This window comes from Protopterus annectens, chromosome 10.part0 (genome assembly GCF_019279795.1).
Source record: "Protopterus annectens isolate FY-2018-M chromosome 10.part0, PAN1.0, whole genome shotgun sequence".
NCBI lineage: Eukaryota > Metazoa > Chordata > Ceratodontiformes > Protopteridae > Protopterus > Protopterus annectens.
Window position 1 is genome coordinate 848,573,097 of NC_056744.1, and position 17,592 is coordinate 848,590,688.

The following is a 17,592-nucleotide window of genomic DNA, read 5'->3' on the forward strand; positions in this document are numbered from 1 at the left end:
TTACCATCTACATAAAGACCATACACAGTAGTAGTGTCACAATTTTGTTACCAAATGGATGAAATGGACTGGGGGTATTCAGAAATATGCATAATGAGACTTGGTTTGTCTTTCGGCTTTTTCCCAGTAAGGGGTCGCCACAGCGGAACTCCAGTCCACTAATGGTTGGCAGCAGATTTTTACGAAATGCTGAGGTGCCAGCTCGACGCCCAACTTTCAACGAAGGCATGCCCATTTACGGACGCATGTCTTTCAGACGCTACCCAACCGCAGGAAGGACATGTAGACTCCACACAGAAGGCACTCCTAAGCCAAGCTGAGAATCGAACGGGAGAACCTCTTGCTGTGAGGTAACAACGCTACCGCTGTAATATGCATAATGAGACTGCAGAGTGCTAAATAGTAAAATGAATTTAGCACAAGTCAGCCTGATGGTGATTAGGTATGCATGAATGCCAGGTTCTTACCATCATATCAGGGATAGTGTCACATAATGAAACTTTGCAGCTATGATAATGATAGTAACTGCATTGCTGGAATGACAGCCCTATGAGCAGTCACATGAGTCAAGGAGAAACATCAGTTAGGTGGTGTGCCTAACACTATCCACATTCATATGTGCATTGTCGTGCCCCATAGCGATATGATACTCACTGCAGACAATCCATGCAAAAGCACCACAGCAAAGTGCCAAGTCATTTATTTATATAGAGAGGTGGAAAGGGGGAGATAGTACAGGCAGAAATAGAAAACAGCAAGCACAGAAACACACATTAAGGACAATAGCACTGGAAGATAAGTGTGGGTGGAGGAAGTTTTTTTTTTTTTTTTTTTTTTGCAGCTTCAGATGCTAAAATGACTGCGCAGTGGTGCAGTAGTAGCATTGTTGCCTCACAGCAAGAGGTTCACTGGTTCAGTTCTCAGCTAGGGTGCCTTCTGTGCAGAGTCTGAATGCCCTCCCTGCCTTCGTGTGGGTTTCTTCCAGGTGCTGCAGTTTCCTCCCACATTACAAAGGCATGCATCTGGAGCATTTCTACCTGGGCTCCACTGAAAATTTGCTTCGTTCCAAGTTGGACTTTCCCAGTTAACAAATGTTAAATAAATAAATAATTTTTGAGAAAATTAGAGGAAGAATGCAGTAATAGGAAAGTGCAAATAGTTTGGAGGTTAAGAAGAAGGCAGCAGAGGCATTTACACAAACAGATAACACAGAGACTGATAGGGAAGGTTGTAACACATAAGGAATGCGACAATCGATAGAAAAAGACTGACAGAGGTCAGGCAACTAGTGATATGGAGGACTGTATTACAAAAATGGGATGCAGAGTGGCACAAAAGGATGGTGAACACAATGATAGCAGATAGAGAGGTGCAGGGGTGAGAAAGGCCTTTCAGACCATCCCAAAGGTGAACCCAACAAAAGGAAAGTTAACTCTCTGTACATCTCCATTAGCTACATGACTCACAGCTGAAAAGGGTCTCTGGACAAGACTGCCTACATGGTTACCAAATGGTAAATAAATAAATATTACACAAGGAGATGCTCCAAGCAACCAATGTGGAGTCCCCACTTCTGGTCCTTGGTCCTCATCAGCCACTTCCTATCAGGAGACCCAGGAGGGGTCCTCCACATCAGTCTCAAATGTAGAGCCTTTACTACCTTTCTGGCAATGAAGACCACCATTGAGCCCTCCAAGTCACCTTCCATAAAGTGAACATCATCACATCATCACCCTGCAGAGGAATATGCCCGAGGACTGCAGGGGACTCAACAGTGGGCAGAGTGGCCAGTGAAGAGGGTGGTGACTCCCACCTTACCAGTGCCTGCATCATGGCTGCACCTGTAGAAAAAGAAAAGAAAAAGAAACAAAAAAAATAACAAAGAAAAAAACAGGAAAAATACAAAATATAGAAAAAAGCAACACAAATACAACATATTAGTAATGTGTGTTACAGTTTATTAAAATAGTCCAGTACTTCCAGCAATACAATACACTTACCACATTGTCTGCAGAGCCTGTCTCACCTCCTCTGACAAGCTATTCTATTTTTCTGTATCTCCTGGAATACTGGAAAACATAAAACAAAACAGTTATTTTCACAATATATCCCTGACAACAGAATGCAATTTCAGGTACAGGTGCTAGGTCTAATGTTCGCTGCCAAACCAGTAATATAATGCTTACAATAATAAGGTGCTTCCTCTCCCTAGCAAGGTTTTCCAACAGGCACAGAATGTCTGATTATTGCATCCACAGTTCACTATAGTGCAAGAATCCTGGCAAGCTGGTGCCAGGTATCAGGTTTGTAAAGGGCCCTCATAATCCCCCAACAGATACTTTCTATGATCCTTTTGCAGCAGGTTAAGGAAGATCTTATGCTTATTGCTACACAGTGTGGGAGCCCTGCCAGAGTCAGTGCTTACTGAGGCCATATCCACTCCCTAGGTCTAATTCAGGAACAAAATGGTGCACATGGACATGTACTCAACAGCACATGACACACACTAAAGAACAGTAGCGTAGCAAGAAAGATATGGTCAGTACTGTGATGAAACGTGACAGACGTATGGCTAGGTTTCCTCAATGGCCATGCATGTGGATACCACACATTACCTCCAAGCTTAAGAATGAGTAAACACGGGCATCATGACACTTAATATGGCTGATAAAACATTGTAGTCTAGGCACAATTCAGAAGCAATCATGCAAAATAACTATATTAGTATAACAACTGTGCAATCAGGTCCATTTTAGCATGATAAAAAATGAGGTCACCATATTTCAGAAGACCACATCATGTTAAGCAACTTAGAGAATTAGAGCATAGTGAATATCAGAGTATATTGTCATATAGGCAAGCTCACAGCAAACAAGACACTGTTAATGGACCTCAGGACTGCACTGACCACACAAGCACTCTTGGAAGCAACAAGCATGGTAAATGTGCAGAGGAGTGTATGGAGTAATACTGCAAAGGACATGACAGGGTACTAGCATGCTGGGACTCAACTTGGCAGGGCACAGGGGACAAAGCATGGCAGGATAAATTGCTGTCCTGCTCGGGGGGGGGGGGCACAAGGGATCACTATCAGGCCTAGTCACAATTTTCCAGAGGCACACAGACGACATATCTTGCTACAAGAAATATGAGTCCTTAAATACACCTGCATTGGCTATGCTATCAGCACAGGTCTGATGGACATCAAGAATGGCTAACAGCCTCACTGCAAGAACACTATTGCAAGGTGCTGGAATGGTTATATTACAGTAACCTAAAGGGCCACAGCTACAAAAAGAGGGGCTGTGCACAGTATTAGTTGATTGTTGGCAGGCATGGACAGTCATGCAAACATACAATGATCAAAATGTGTAACCCACAGCTGTATATGTTTTGTCATGGGACTAAAGAAATGGCAGTGGGTAAAAAAGTTCACCACACAGGAGACAGAGGTGCTACTACAGACCCCGCAAATATGACATCCATATCTTTCAGAGTGTGGCAGTGACTGGTGAAGGACATAAATGTAGTGGGTGGTCATAACAGGACAACAGAAGATATGCATTGTGGGATCATTCATATGTTACTGCATGCAAAAACAGGGCACAGAAAATTATAAAGACAAGTTGCCCACTGGGGTAGACCATTAACAAAGAATAATTTCAATGAGGTGGAGAAATTTCCAGCATTCCTCACTGAAGAAAGTCATACAACTCTCATACCTGTTAGGGTATAGATGTAGGAGCTGAGCTAGTGATGATTGCCCAAGTGACTGCAGGGGATGTCTCAGGTGAGCAGTAGCACACGCCTTTCCTGTAGAATAGTGACTTGAAACTGTGAATGTTTTACTCAGCCAAACACATATCTTCTTTGTTACTCAGATAAATTGGGGCTGCAACAACTTGCACCACAATGTACATGTGTGCCCATTGGATATGTATATAATAGGCACAGAGTAGGCTGCTTGCCACATGGAGAGAGTCACAAATATGATCCAAACGTCTCACAAGTGTTATCTGTATACATTTGCAAGTTCCACTAGAAGAGAATCCAACACAAAGGGTCAGAAAATGCCTGATGTTGTTGGGTCACCAGTAGCTGATGATGACGGCACTATGCACATGGTACAATCTGATGACACAGTGGCAATGTCAGCAATGGTAAGTGAAAGACAAACTCATATCACCCACATCAGAGGTGATGGTGGAGGAGTAAGATGAATTGCCAGTATCCCCTATATTTAATGTGGGACATCCCATCCATGTTAGCTTCACCCAACCTACAAAGCAGTTACCATCACATGCAGCATCTGGAACCACACTGCCTCTAAGGTGTGAATACCCAGGACCAGGGACAAGTATGTATGTGGCTATCACTGTCATGACTGCAGGACATTCCCAGACCTGCATGCCATCCCTGCATCAATCAGCCAATGTGCAGGTCAATGATCCAAGCACAGACAGGCACAATTTGCAACGTGTCAGAGATGGCGAGTGTGCTGCATGACTTGTGTGAGGAAAACCAACCAGTACTAAGACTGTGAGACATCCTGCAGTGCATGCAGAGTGTCATGGATTACATAGATCTGGAGTAGAGAGAGCAGCAGTGAACCACATGGTAAGCACTGGTATATTCATAAGAATAATAGAACAATGCATACAGTGGCTATGTTAGGGGATGAATGCCCAGTGCATGGTCACCTGCCAGGTTTACACAAGTGACACACACTGTTGCAGAGACAGTTTAACTCTCCACACTGTACACACAGTCTATGATTGCTTCTGACCCTGGGCTTTTACACTCTCATGGTTGTAGCCAATGCTGTTGCAGCTTCACTGTGGGCAAATCTCACTGAGCAGCCCAATCAGGGTCACACAGTTAAATGGCAAAACACTTCCTTGTAAGTCTACCTGTACCCATTCTTGAGAATATGGATGCCAAGACTCCACTAGAACACCACATGGAAGCCCACAGTTGGGTTCCCATATATGCTCCTAAGTGGTATGATCCCTTTGGAAGGCTGTCTCTAGTCCTGATACTGAGGGCCCACATGGCACACCCAGTGAGCATTACACCCACAGAAGCTGCACCCCACTGCTGGAGGATATGATTAGATTCCTGACTCCCCAAACTTCTGGCCGTGTATGTGGCTACCACATACATTAACACTGACTCCCTCCACCTATGCTAACATTGCTGTCTCCTGTCACTTTACCCCACCACACCAGTGCAAATGATGATGACTGCCATGCCTACCCCTCTGGTCTGTAGAGTATGATAATGTTTGATGCACAGCATGGCCAGACAATACCCTGTAGTGCATAGACTGATTTTTGTCAGTGCATGCATCAGTTTTATTTTGATTATCTTGTCATGGAAAATAGTTGTAGACTAGCCACCACCTCTTTGTCACCGACATGACACATTGCACCTGTTGCTACCTTACATGGGGTACCACCTCTGCTGCTGCCACAGGTATGTCATCAATTCTATAGTGTCCCCATACTGCATCTAGTTTCACAGCACCATGTTATGTGCTCTGTGCCATGCTACATATCATGGTGTTTTCATAGCACAGTGTTATATAGCATGACACAGACCACAAATAACTTACTGCATGTCTCTAAAGCATACTGCAGTGCACCACAAAATGTATCCAAGCAGCAGAGGCAAGCCTTCACTAGTCTAAATACATGTTCAGTGATGTTACATGTCTGCAACAGTGCCAGTGTAGTGTTAAATATCATCTCCAGCATGGTTTACGAACTGCTGATTGGGGTCATAAGGCATGGATCGAAGGCATATCCAGCATTCACTTGCAACACAGACGTGGACACCATTATGAGGAGTCCACTAACTATTTTCATTGGATCAGACTATCAGGTACTCCATGGGTGGCAATCTCTGCATCTACCAACTAGATAACCCTAAAGAATATCACCCACATGAAATGGAGGTAAAGGCCACACATCAACGAAATGTGGGAATCATGGGAACTGCCTAAATAGTGCACACACACACACACACACACACACACCTGTATATAATATGCTGTGCACTGCACATTACCTGGCAGCTAATGAAGTAGAAGCCCTACTGGTTGATATACCGGACACCGTGGGAAGCAAGTGGTACCTTGATAGCAATATGGGTGCAGTCAGTGCCCACCCAGGGCTTCAAGGAAATGGGCTACATATTACAGGCAAGGTTTAAATCTTTAGAACGAGTAACAAACAGCAACAGAATTACCCATTCTAAAGACTTAAACCTTGCCTGTGATATAAATAGGACCTGGTGGAGAAAAAGATATGTACCCCAGAAACTACCCCATCTATGGAACAAGCTCCCCAGCCATGTGAAGCAGAGTTCCTCCCTAAACCAATTCAAGTATAACTTGGACAATTGGATGGGGAACAGGAAATTCATCCCTTGTTTGGCACCTATGTCTCTAATGGACACAGGCAACCTGTAAATGGTCCATCTCCTAGGCCCCTGCTTATAAATGTTTCATCTCCCAAGCCCCTTACACTTATCAAGGATACCAGAACTTGTCAGAGATTTTGGATGCATGGCTAGGCTTAAAAAGTCTATTGTGGTCATTTAGCATAGTAAACACCTATGACCCTATGAACTTATACAGCTATGGTTCTGTCCTCTACTTTCTGTGGAAACCAAATATACTCCTCCACATGCTTCAGCATCAGGTCAAGGAACTGGCTGATGCCTGTGAAATTCTTAATATGTCCCCTCTCAGATAATGAAAGGTCCTGTAGCAATGATGGTCAATGCTACAGAAACCTTTGTGTCCTGCTGGACAGGCATTCCACACATGATTCTATGTCAAAACAGAACATGTTCAGTAACTTCAGTATAGTGTTGTAGTCCACACCTAGGGTTAACAATGTCCCACTTGTGAAGGTAATGATATGTTGGGGGCAGTAACATCCTACATCATGGACACTGGTTCCCAAGGTGGCCACTAGCACAACCTTTCCAGTTACTGTAATGACTGCACATCCTGTCCAGTTACTGCAGATGCTACTCCTAGCATATTTGTACAAGCAATACTCATGTACTCTACAAATTGCAGTTATAGTAAATAATATGCTTGGATCTATTCCACAAATTATAGAAAGGGATTATTCAGTCTAGAGTAAACCTAATAGTGGAAGTATGCTACTGTATGTTTGTGTGTTCAGTGCCTCTACACCATCTTGGACTGTTTCACTAAACACTTTTTCTTGCAAATATGGTATATATTGTTGAGTAAATATCTTTCTCTGAAGTGCATTGACTGTCTTTTAGACAAAACTGATTTTGAGCTCCTCTTTCATATTAAACTAATTTTGTTACCACTGCATTCTGACATCAAAGATGTGCATAACAACCTTTGTTAAAAATATCTGAATGTATTAAAATTGGTTCTTACATTGCAGCAGACAATAGAGGTATGACTGCTGAATCCTACACAAATGCACTTTATAAGCACTTGCATGAGTGCATGGATCGTGCTATCCCTAACAGAACCAAGATGCTATCCTCCAAAAAAGGAAGCCAATCTGGTGGTTCCCTGCCATAAACAAATTCTACAACAGAAGAAAGAAACTGTTGCAAAAAAGAGTAAAATCCCATGACTGCAAGAACTCCCTGGTCAGCCTCAGTAAGAAGCTGAGATCCCTCATAAAATCCTCCAAAGCTAGTTATGAAATCAAAATTGCCACTGATTCTAAAGACAACCACAAAGCATTCTATAGCTACGTCAAGAATCTCAATGGCAATACTCAGATCTGCTCTGAGTTACAGCACAATGGCACTAAATATACAGAACCAACTGATATTGCCAACATCCTGGCAGATAGGTTCAGTGCTAACTTTACCCCCCCCCACCCCCTAAAGGGCCCATCTCTATACCGAAAGAATGCAAAGTTCCTGTAATCATGGCTGCAGAGGTAAAAAACACACTCTCCAAAGCCAAGAACACAGCATCCATGGGACCTGACAACATCCCAGGCTACATTCTACATGAACTACAGAATGAACTGGCACCCCACCTAAGCACCATGTTCAATTATAGCCTCACCTCAGGCTTTGTGCCCACTGAATGGTGCACAGTGATGGTTATCCCACTCCACAAAGGGGGAGCCACCATAGCCTAATGAGCCTGGTCTGCAAGGCCATGGAATGTATCATCATGGAACTTATAAACAAAGACATTGGTAATGTCCAAACTCTGGACCCCACCCAGTTCTGGTTTGTAAAAGGAAGATCATGTCTCCTAAACCTGACTGACTTCTTTGAAGCAGTCACCAAAGCCATAGATGATGGTAAGGTGGTTCACACAGTCTATCTAGATCTCGCCAAGGCTTTTGACACCATCCCCCACTCAGGAATTATAGATAAACTCACTAAACTAGGTATAAATCCCTATGTCACAAGATGGGTTGCCAACTGGCTCACTAACAGAACCCACACTGTGAAAGTAGCATACTCCAAATCCGACTTCAGACCAGGACAAGTCGAGTACCACAGGGTTCAGTCCTGTGTCCTCTCCTGTTTGGTATCTGCTTTTCTGAAGTACAGGGAAACACAGAAGGTCTTTGGCTAATGAAGTTTGCAGATGACTGCAAACTAGGAGCCATAACTGAAACTCCTAATGATGTGGACATCCTACAATAACGCCTCAATAAGACATATACCTGGTGTCAAAGCCATGGCCTCAAGCTCAATGCCAAAAAGTGCATTGTCATCCCCTTTGGTAAAAACTCTGTGCCCATGAGCTACCACATAGGTGGTAGTCTACTTAATACTGAAAGTGTGTTAAGAGACCTTGGGACCCAGGTGGACAGTAGTCTCTCCTTTGATAATCACATCACCACAGTAGTCAGGAAATCCTTCTATGTGGCACACCTCACCACAAAAGGTTTCTCATCCAGAAAAAAAGAGGTCATTGTTCCACTCTATTTATCACTCATTAGACCCATTATAGAGTACAACGCCCCTTTTGGTATGTACCTCACAAGACATCTACGGGTCTATATTAGAACCACGAAAGTCCTATTCACTGAATACGTAAACACAGACGTATATTACGTGAACCGTAAATACACCGAGCACCCTAAACCGCGAAATTCAAAAACTCAAACCTTCATAGTTGTCCAACCCCACCACCCACTACATACTACCTATCCAAACAAAATAAATAAACCACATACATACACTAACCGAAACCCTACTTCTAACCCTAAACTAAACCCTACTTCTAACCCTAAACTAAATCTTGCATATACTACCATCTATGCACTTACCTTAACCTGCACACTTACCCTAAGGTCCGTAACTATCGCACACTTACCCTAAGAAGCTATACCCAAACAAAATAAATAATCTACACACATACACTTAACAAGACCCTACTTCCAACCCTACACTAAACCTCACATACATTACCATCTATGCACTTACCTTACCTTAACCCGCACCATAACCCTAAGGTCCGTAACTATCGCACACTTACCTTATGGAGCTATACCGCAGAAGGGCCAACCATGACGATTCGACATTTTGGATTTCGAGCTTCAGGACGATTGGTGTTTTAGCGGTTCAATGAATAAGTGTCAATGTTTCCGTATTCAGGTAAGTGGACCTTCGCGGTTTTAATAGTGAACCAAAATATGCCACAAAGAGGATTACCGGCCTCAAACAGATGCCCTATGCAGACCGTCTCAAAAAACTCCAGCTTTACTCCATCACATATTGCCTACTCAGAGGCGATCTCTACCTAACATACAAACCTATGTCAAACCAAGAGCTGTTGGGCATGCTCCACTTAAAGAAATCACAATCCCTCCGAGCTACACGCTTTAGGGACCTAAACCTTGTCACCCAATAAACAGAACATGCTGGAGGGATAGATTCCTGTCCAGAGACTTCCCATACTCTGGAACAAACTACCTATCTATATCAAACAAAGCTCCTCATTAGCACTCTTCAAGAAAAATCTTGATGATTGGATGGGAAATAGGAAATTCATCCCGGGGATCACCTCTGTGGCTCTGTTCGACAGGGGCACAGGAAAATAATTTTCTTGGGTGGCGAAAGCCTGAGTACCTTTTTGGCTAGGCTTGTATAGGCCCTAGGGCCAATAGCCTAGTACCTACTTATGAACCTATGAACCTATACACTGAAGATCCAGTTAGCATTTCACTTTTAGGTAACCTTTCTGTGATTTTACATTAAGAGGACTTAGGATTGCTCATCTAGTGGCAGTAGGGGTTAGCTTGGTCTGTCCAAGTTTGGAAACACACAGGAAGGCTCAAAGTGAGGTTGTTTTACTGGCCAGAAAGCTATTTGGTCAGTTTACTCAGTTTTCATTACCTCTATAAATTTGGTGTGGTGCTCATCACAAGATGACATTTAGCAGTGCCATATCAAGACAAAGGCACAACTTTTTCCCTATAAAACTACCTCTGAACTATACCCAGTAACTCAGTTGCACAAAGAGGAACTAGTTTGTGCACTGAAGAGCAATGCCCCACAAATCTACTCCTACATAGCCTAGTTTTTGCTTCCAGAGTCAAAAACAACCAAGCTAGGCTGCTATTATGCCCTCTTGTACCACACCCTTGTAGTACACCTAAAAGAACCTGACATCATGGATACACACTTTCCCAATTTCCCCATCACCAGCCTAATGAATATGAGCATCCTGAGACAATGTAGAAATTGTCTCATGTTCACTGACACCCAAATAATCTTTAGAGAAACTGATACAATATGCAAGAGATGTAAGTACAATATGTCACCCGAGGCAAGACTCTTGCATACTTGCACTCAAAATAACCATCAGGTTACCAGTAACATATACACTATACCCACAACACACAGTATGCACCCAACACATAGACCAACATATGCTGAGGCACTTAAGCACTAAACACCACTCAGACACTTGACCTGCAACAATTATCCTCAAATCCAAAAACATTCTACTGTAACAACACCCAACATGACACATGTAGCCACCACCCCATGGAGATCAACTACAAAGTCCATAAGGCAATCCAACACACAACCCAATACACTTGGCATAGGAGACTCCTTTGTGAGACATGAATGCACTACTCACCAGACTGAGCAAGTAAAAAATCACAGTCAGTTGCCTATCAGGGGCCAGGATCCCCCAAGTCATGCATGCACTGATGTCACTGAGCCACAAGCACCTGTATGACTCAGTCATAGTTGATGTGAGTGTAAATGAACTGAGACATACCTCCCTGGGCTATATGAAGAAAGGCACTATGCAACTCTTGGACTGTTTGTCCCAGACTAGTATGAGCCTAGCATTGAGCAGCAATCTACGTTCACCAAGGATGATGCCACTACAAAAACAGAAGCAAACTTACTTTAATAACTGTCTTATCTTCTGGTGTCATACTATGGGGATACAATATTTGTCAGCATAGGAGGATATGGCCAACAGGTCACATTGCCTTGCAAAGGATGGTCTACACCCATCTTTGCTACACTTTTGAATACTGGCTAAAACATTGTCTGCCCCCATAGTGCCTTTTTTAAGCAATGCCAAACTGACAAACATTCTAGCATAGTAAAATCAACACAAAGGAATCTAAATGTTTTACTGCTCAATGCCAGGAGCCTAAACAAGAAATTCCACTCCTTCCAAACTCTCCTCACCTTGGAGAATGTAGACATCTGTGCAGTTTCTGAGACATGGTTTTAAGCTGTGGAGAGTATCCCAGCAGTGCAGGGATACAATGCCTTCCACACATTTAGACCAGCTACTGCACAAATAGTGACTAAAGGTGGTAGTGTCTTAATCTACATCAACATACCTCAAAGTTGGCCAAACAGGTTGACATGCTTGATCTTCTCCATATGCAATATTCCTGTACTCCAAAAAATGTGGCTATAGTAAAATATGCTTTATCCATTACACAAATTATAGAAATGGGTTATTCAATCTGGAGTTAAACCTAATAGTGCAAGAATATTAGTGTATTTGTGTGTGTGTTCAGTGCATCTATGCCATCTTTGACTGTTTAATTAAATACTTGTTCTTGCAAATATGGCATATATTGTTAACAGTCAATATCTTTTCTCTGAAGTGCAGTGATCATTTTCCAGACCAAACTGATTTTGAGCTCCTCCCTCATATTAAACTAGTACTGTTACCACTGCATTCTGACATCAGAGAGGTGCATAACAACCTTTGTTAAAAATATCTGAATGCATTATATTTGGTTCTTACATTGCAGCATACACTGAAATCCACATAATTTCACTTTTAGCTAACCCCAGTGTGTTTTTACATTAAGAAGACTTAGGATTGCTCATCTAGTGGCAGTAGAGGGTAACTTGTTCTTTCGAAGCAGGGGAAGCACACAGGAAGGCTTTAAGTGAGGTTGTTTTATTGGCCAGGGGGCTATTTGGTAAGTTTACTCAGTTTTCATTATCTCTGTAAATGTGTTGCATTTACACAACACTGTTCCTCACACAGTGACATTTAGCAGTGCCTTATATAGACAAAGGCACTACTTTTTCCCTATAAAACTACCTCCGAACTGTACCTGGTAACTCAGTTGCACAAAGAGGAACTAGTTTGTGCATTGAAGAGCAATGTCCCCTGAATCTACTCCTACATAGCCTAGTTTTTGCTTCCAGACTCAAAAGCAACCAAGCTAGCCTACTATTAAGTCCTCTTGTACCACACCCTTGTAGTACACTTAAAAGGACCTTGACATCATGGATACATACTTCCGCAATTTCTCCATCACCAGTCTAGTGGATATGGGCATCCTGAGACAATGTAGCAATTGTCTCATGTTCACTGACACCAAAATAATCTTTAGAGAAACTGATACAATATGCAAGAGATGTAAGTACAAAAATGTCACTGGTGGCAAGACTCTTGCATACTTGCACTCAAAATAACAATCAGGTTGCCAGTAACATGCACACTATACCCACAACACATAGTATGCACCCAACACACAGACCAACATATGCTGAGGAACTTAACTCATTACAGCTGAATGACGTCTCCAGGCATTTCTGCAGTTACACCCTACTGCTCCTCTAGTCGTCAAATATTGCCTGTTCATATTTGCATTAATAATTCCTAAACCATGTTACATACAAGGTATTGGAAAATTTTATCTTGAAGCGTACATGATAGCAAACACAATTGTATTGATATATGACCTCTGTCAATGGGTATTTGTTAAAAATGTAAGGTGGTAACTTCAATTTTTAAATGCTGAAGCCACGCCCACTAGGAGTTAAAGGTACACACTCAAAAGAGCTCTACTGGAGGGAATGAGTTAAAAGCAATCTTCCTAAACACCAAAGACTACCCAAACACTTGACCTGCAACAATTATCCTCATCAAATCCAAAAACATTCTACCATAACAACACCCAACACCACACATAAAGCCACCACCCCATGGAGATCAACTACAAAGCCCAAAAGGCAAAACAACACACAACCCAATACTCTTGTCATAGGAGAACCCTTTGTGAGATGCAAGAATGTACCACTCACCAGGCTGAACAAGTAACAAATAACAATCAGTTGCCTATCAGGGGCCAGGATCCCTCAAGTCATGCATGCACTCAGGTCACTTACCCACCAACACCTGTATGACTCAGTCATAGTCCATGTGAGTGTAAGTGAACTGAAACATACCTCCCCTGACTATATGAAGAAAGACACTATGCAGTTATAGGACTATTTGTCCCAGACTGGTATGATGCAGTAATCTACCTTCACCAAGGATGATACCACTAGACAAACAGAGGAAAACTGACTTTAATAATAGGCTTATCTTCTGGTGTCATACTAAGTATTTGTCAGCATAGGAGGATATGGCCAACAGGTCACATTGCTTTGCAAAGGGATGGTCTACATCTGTCTCTGTTATACATTTGAATATTGGCTAAAACTTTGTTTGCCTCCACATTGTCTTTTTTAGGCAATGCCATATTGACAAACCTTCCAACACAGCAAAATCAACCCAAGGGAATTTAAATGTGCTACTACTCAATGCCAGTAGCCTAAACAAGAAACTTCACTCCCTCCAAATTCTCCTCACATTGGAGAATGCAGACACCTGTGCAGTTTCCAAGATATGGTTTAAAGCTGTGGAGAGCATCCCAGCAGTGCAGGGATACAATGCCTTCCACACTTTTAGACCAGCTACTGAACAATCAGTGACTACAGGTGGAGGTGTCTTAATCTACATCAACATACCTCAATGATGGTCAAACAGGATGATGTGTTTGAATTTCTCCATGTGCAAATTAACATAGGTAGCACCCATATCATCTCTTTTCAAGCTACAGATCACCCTCTATAACACACAAGACCTGTAATTCATACTTAAAACTTACTGAAGACACTTTCCACTCAACCTAATTCCATATTCATGGGAGACTTTAACTATTCTTATATAAACTGGGAATCCTACATTACCCCAAACTTTCCAGCCTAGATATTCTTGGATTTTGTAAAAATAAACACCCTGGACCAGGTAGTCCATATACCCAATAGGGGTACAAACATACTGGGCCTGGTACCTGTCCCCTTTCAGACGCTGAAAGTCCCTGTAGCAAAGATGGTCAATTATACAGAAACCTCTGTGTCCTGTTGCACAAGCATTCCACACATAATTCCATGTCAAGACAGCACATGTCCACTAACTCCAGTATGGTGTTGCTGTCCACACCTAAGGTCAATAATGTCCCAGTTACGTATATAATGGTATGTCAGCCATACAATGCTCACAGTCCCCCAGGGTAGTGTCCTCTCTTGTAAGGTCAGACCATAAAGCTGTCTACTTCAAACTAAAAATCAGTGCTGTAATCCCAGCTAACCCTGTAACAGTTAGAAACTATTTTAAGGTAAACTACCTATTATTAAGCAATTACCAAACAAGCCCTTCCAAATCTGAAGAATACAGCTGCATGTGCAGAAGTGTACACAGAAACACTGTACAATTGTGTTAATAAATAGATAAATAGAGACAGCTGTGCCTACCAGGAACATGCCTAGAACAATCTAAAAAAAAAAAAGGCAACTGATGGAGCAGCAGGGAGGGATGGGTAAGCCCGTCCTAACTGTAGGATACTAATCGATGATTCTCCCTTAGGGGAGGCATGGTTCAATGAGGGGAGTTGCCCTCAGATTAACTAATGAGTGTGTGAGGTGAATCAGGGAGTGGGCATGGCATTTAAAAGAAAAAAAAGGACTGAAGTGGAGACATCTGAGCCCCCAGGATGCTATTAGGCTCCCCAACCATCCCCAGTGACAATGGAAGCAAGTCTGGGGGGGTAGGAGATGAGCTGGTAGACCTGGTGTAGACATAGGGCATGGGGGCTGGGCTGGGAAATAATGATGTCCCAAAGATGACCAAAAAAACTCCCTGGTGGAATGCAAACAGGATGCACATCAAAGAGAAAACATCATAGCTAACATTAAAAAGTGCAATATCTAGCAGGATAAAAAGTCTCTCATCAGTCTAAGCAAACAACTAAGAGGAAACTTAAGTCTACCAAAGCCAATTTTGAGGTAAAGATGGGCTACCTGGCCAAGAACAACCATAAGGATTTCTTTTGTTATTACTATAACCTCAAAAAACAGTACACAGCAGTGCACAAAACTGATTGTAAAATGGAGCCATATGCACAGAGTTGAAGGATATTGCAAATCTGTTGGCCAACAAATTCAGCTCCAATTTTATCCTTTCCAGGCCATCCCCAGTAATACAATTAAGCATAACCCCCAACTATCACTAGGGAGAAGGTACCAGATGAACTCTCTAAGGCACAGAACAACAATGGGCCTCAATAATATCCCAGGATGCCTTCTAAACTACCTGAAGCATGAACTATCAGGACCACTGCAGTCACTATTTAACCACAGCATCAAGACAGGCTTTGTGCCAGGTGACTGGAGAACTCCAACAGTCATTCCTCTGCATAAGGGCAGTCCATCAACAGACTCTGGGAACTACAGACCCCTAAGTCTAACTAGTCTCATATGCCAAGTCATGGAAAGAATTATCATGGATATGATTAATAATGACATAGGAAACATACAGACACTGGATCTAACCCAGTTTGGTTTTGTCAAGGGCAGATCATGCCTACTCAACTTGGTGGACTTCTTTGAAACGGTCAGCAAGGGAATGGATAGGAACAAAATGGTACATACTGCCAACCCTGGCCTGGCTAAGACAAGTGATACAATACCCCACTCAGGCATTGTAAAAAAATGCACGGGATGAGGTATAAACGTTTATGTTACACTCTAGAAAGCAAGTTGACTCTCAGATAGGATCCAGGAATTTAGGATGTGGAAGACTATCTCCACAAACAGGTCAGTCACTAGCAGAGTCTCTATGGACTCTGTGCTGGGCATGCTTCTTTTTGGCATTTACTTCCCAAAAGTCAAAATCAATGTCAAAGGCTTCTGGCTAACCATGTTTGTACATGACTGCAAACTAGGAGCAGTCACAGAGTCTCCCCAAGACACTAACATCCTACGGGAAGGACTAACATAGACAAATGGAGCCAAAGCCACATTTTAGAACTCAATAATAAGAAATGCATAATAGTACCATCTGGCCCTAGGAAACTACCACAATGACAAACAACCCTAAGAGTGGACCCAGTAGTCAGGGATTTGGGGACATATGCAGACAGTAACTTGGATTTCGACCAACATGTATCAAAGATAGTAAGGAAATCATTCTATGTTAATCAACTTATAAGCAAGGGCATGGCATCTAGGGCAAAGGATGTCATTGTTCTTCAGTATTTGGCCCTCATCAGACATCACTGAGTATGACATCCCCTTTGGTATGTACCTGACTAGACACATCTAACAACTGGAATGTTCACAGATATTCCTCAAAAAAGAATACAGGGCATAAGCAACATATCCTATACAGATCACCTTAAAGCCCTATCTCTATACTTGGTTTCCTACAGACTGCTGAGAGGTGATCTATGCCTGGAATAAAATTCTTCTTTGGATTCCACTCAGATGGATTTTATGCACATCTGCAAAACCAATAGAATCATAACTACTCGATCTTGGGACATGAAAACTTGCTTGCAGCATAAATAGGACTTGGAGGGACAGGTATTTGTGACAGATAATTCCCATCCTCTAGAACAGACTTCCCATCCATGTGAAGCACAGTTCTTCCCTAACCCTATTCAAGTGTAACTAAGACAAGTGGATGGGAAATCAGAAATTCACTCAAGGACTTCTAATGGAAATAAATTTCCTCTAAATCATACTGTAGCTTACATACAGCACTTATAATATCCTCTAAGACACAAAAACTTGTGGGATAAAATTGGGATGCATGGCTAGGCTTATAAAGGCTCCAGTGGTCGCTAGCCAATATACACCTATGAATCTATGAACACAATCTGAAGCATTTTTACAGCTTTAAAAGCTGCAAAACACTCCTCCCTACCAGGCAAAAAAGCACGGCAGAGTTTAGTGTCTAACAGCTATTAAAGCTGTTCCTTGGCCAGGAGGACACTTCATGTATGCTCA

General features: G+C 42.4%; 1 long non-coding RNA gene across 1 annotated transcript in view; it reads right to left on the minus strand.

The window, feature by feature from the left end:
- Positions 1 to 1,043: 1,043 nt before the first annotated feature.
- Positions 1,044 to 17,592, minus strand: part of LOC122812812 — a 73,744-nt gene continuing 57,195 nt past the window's right edge. Inside the window, exons 3-4 of the long non-coding RNA XR_006366578.1 lie at positions 2,001 to 2,069; positions 1,044 to 1,841 (exon numbers count right to left, since the gene is read on the minus strand). This is a non-coding gene — a long non-coding RNA (uncharacterized LOC122812812). The remainder of the gene's footprint in view (positions 1,842 to 2,000; positions 2,070 to 17,592) is intronic.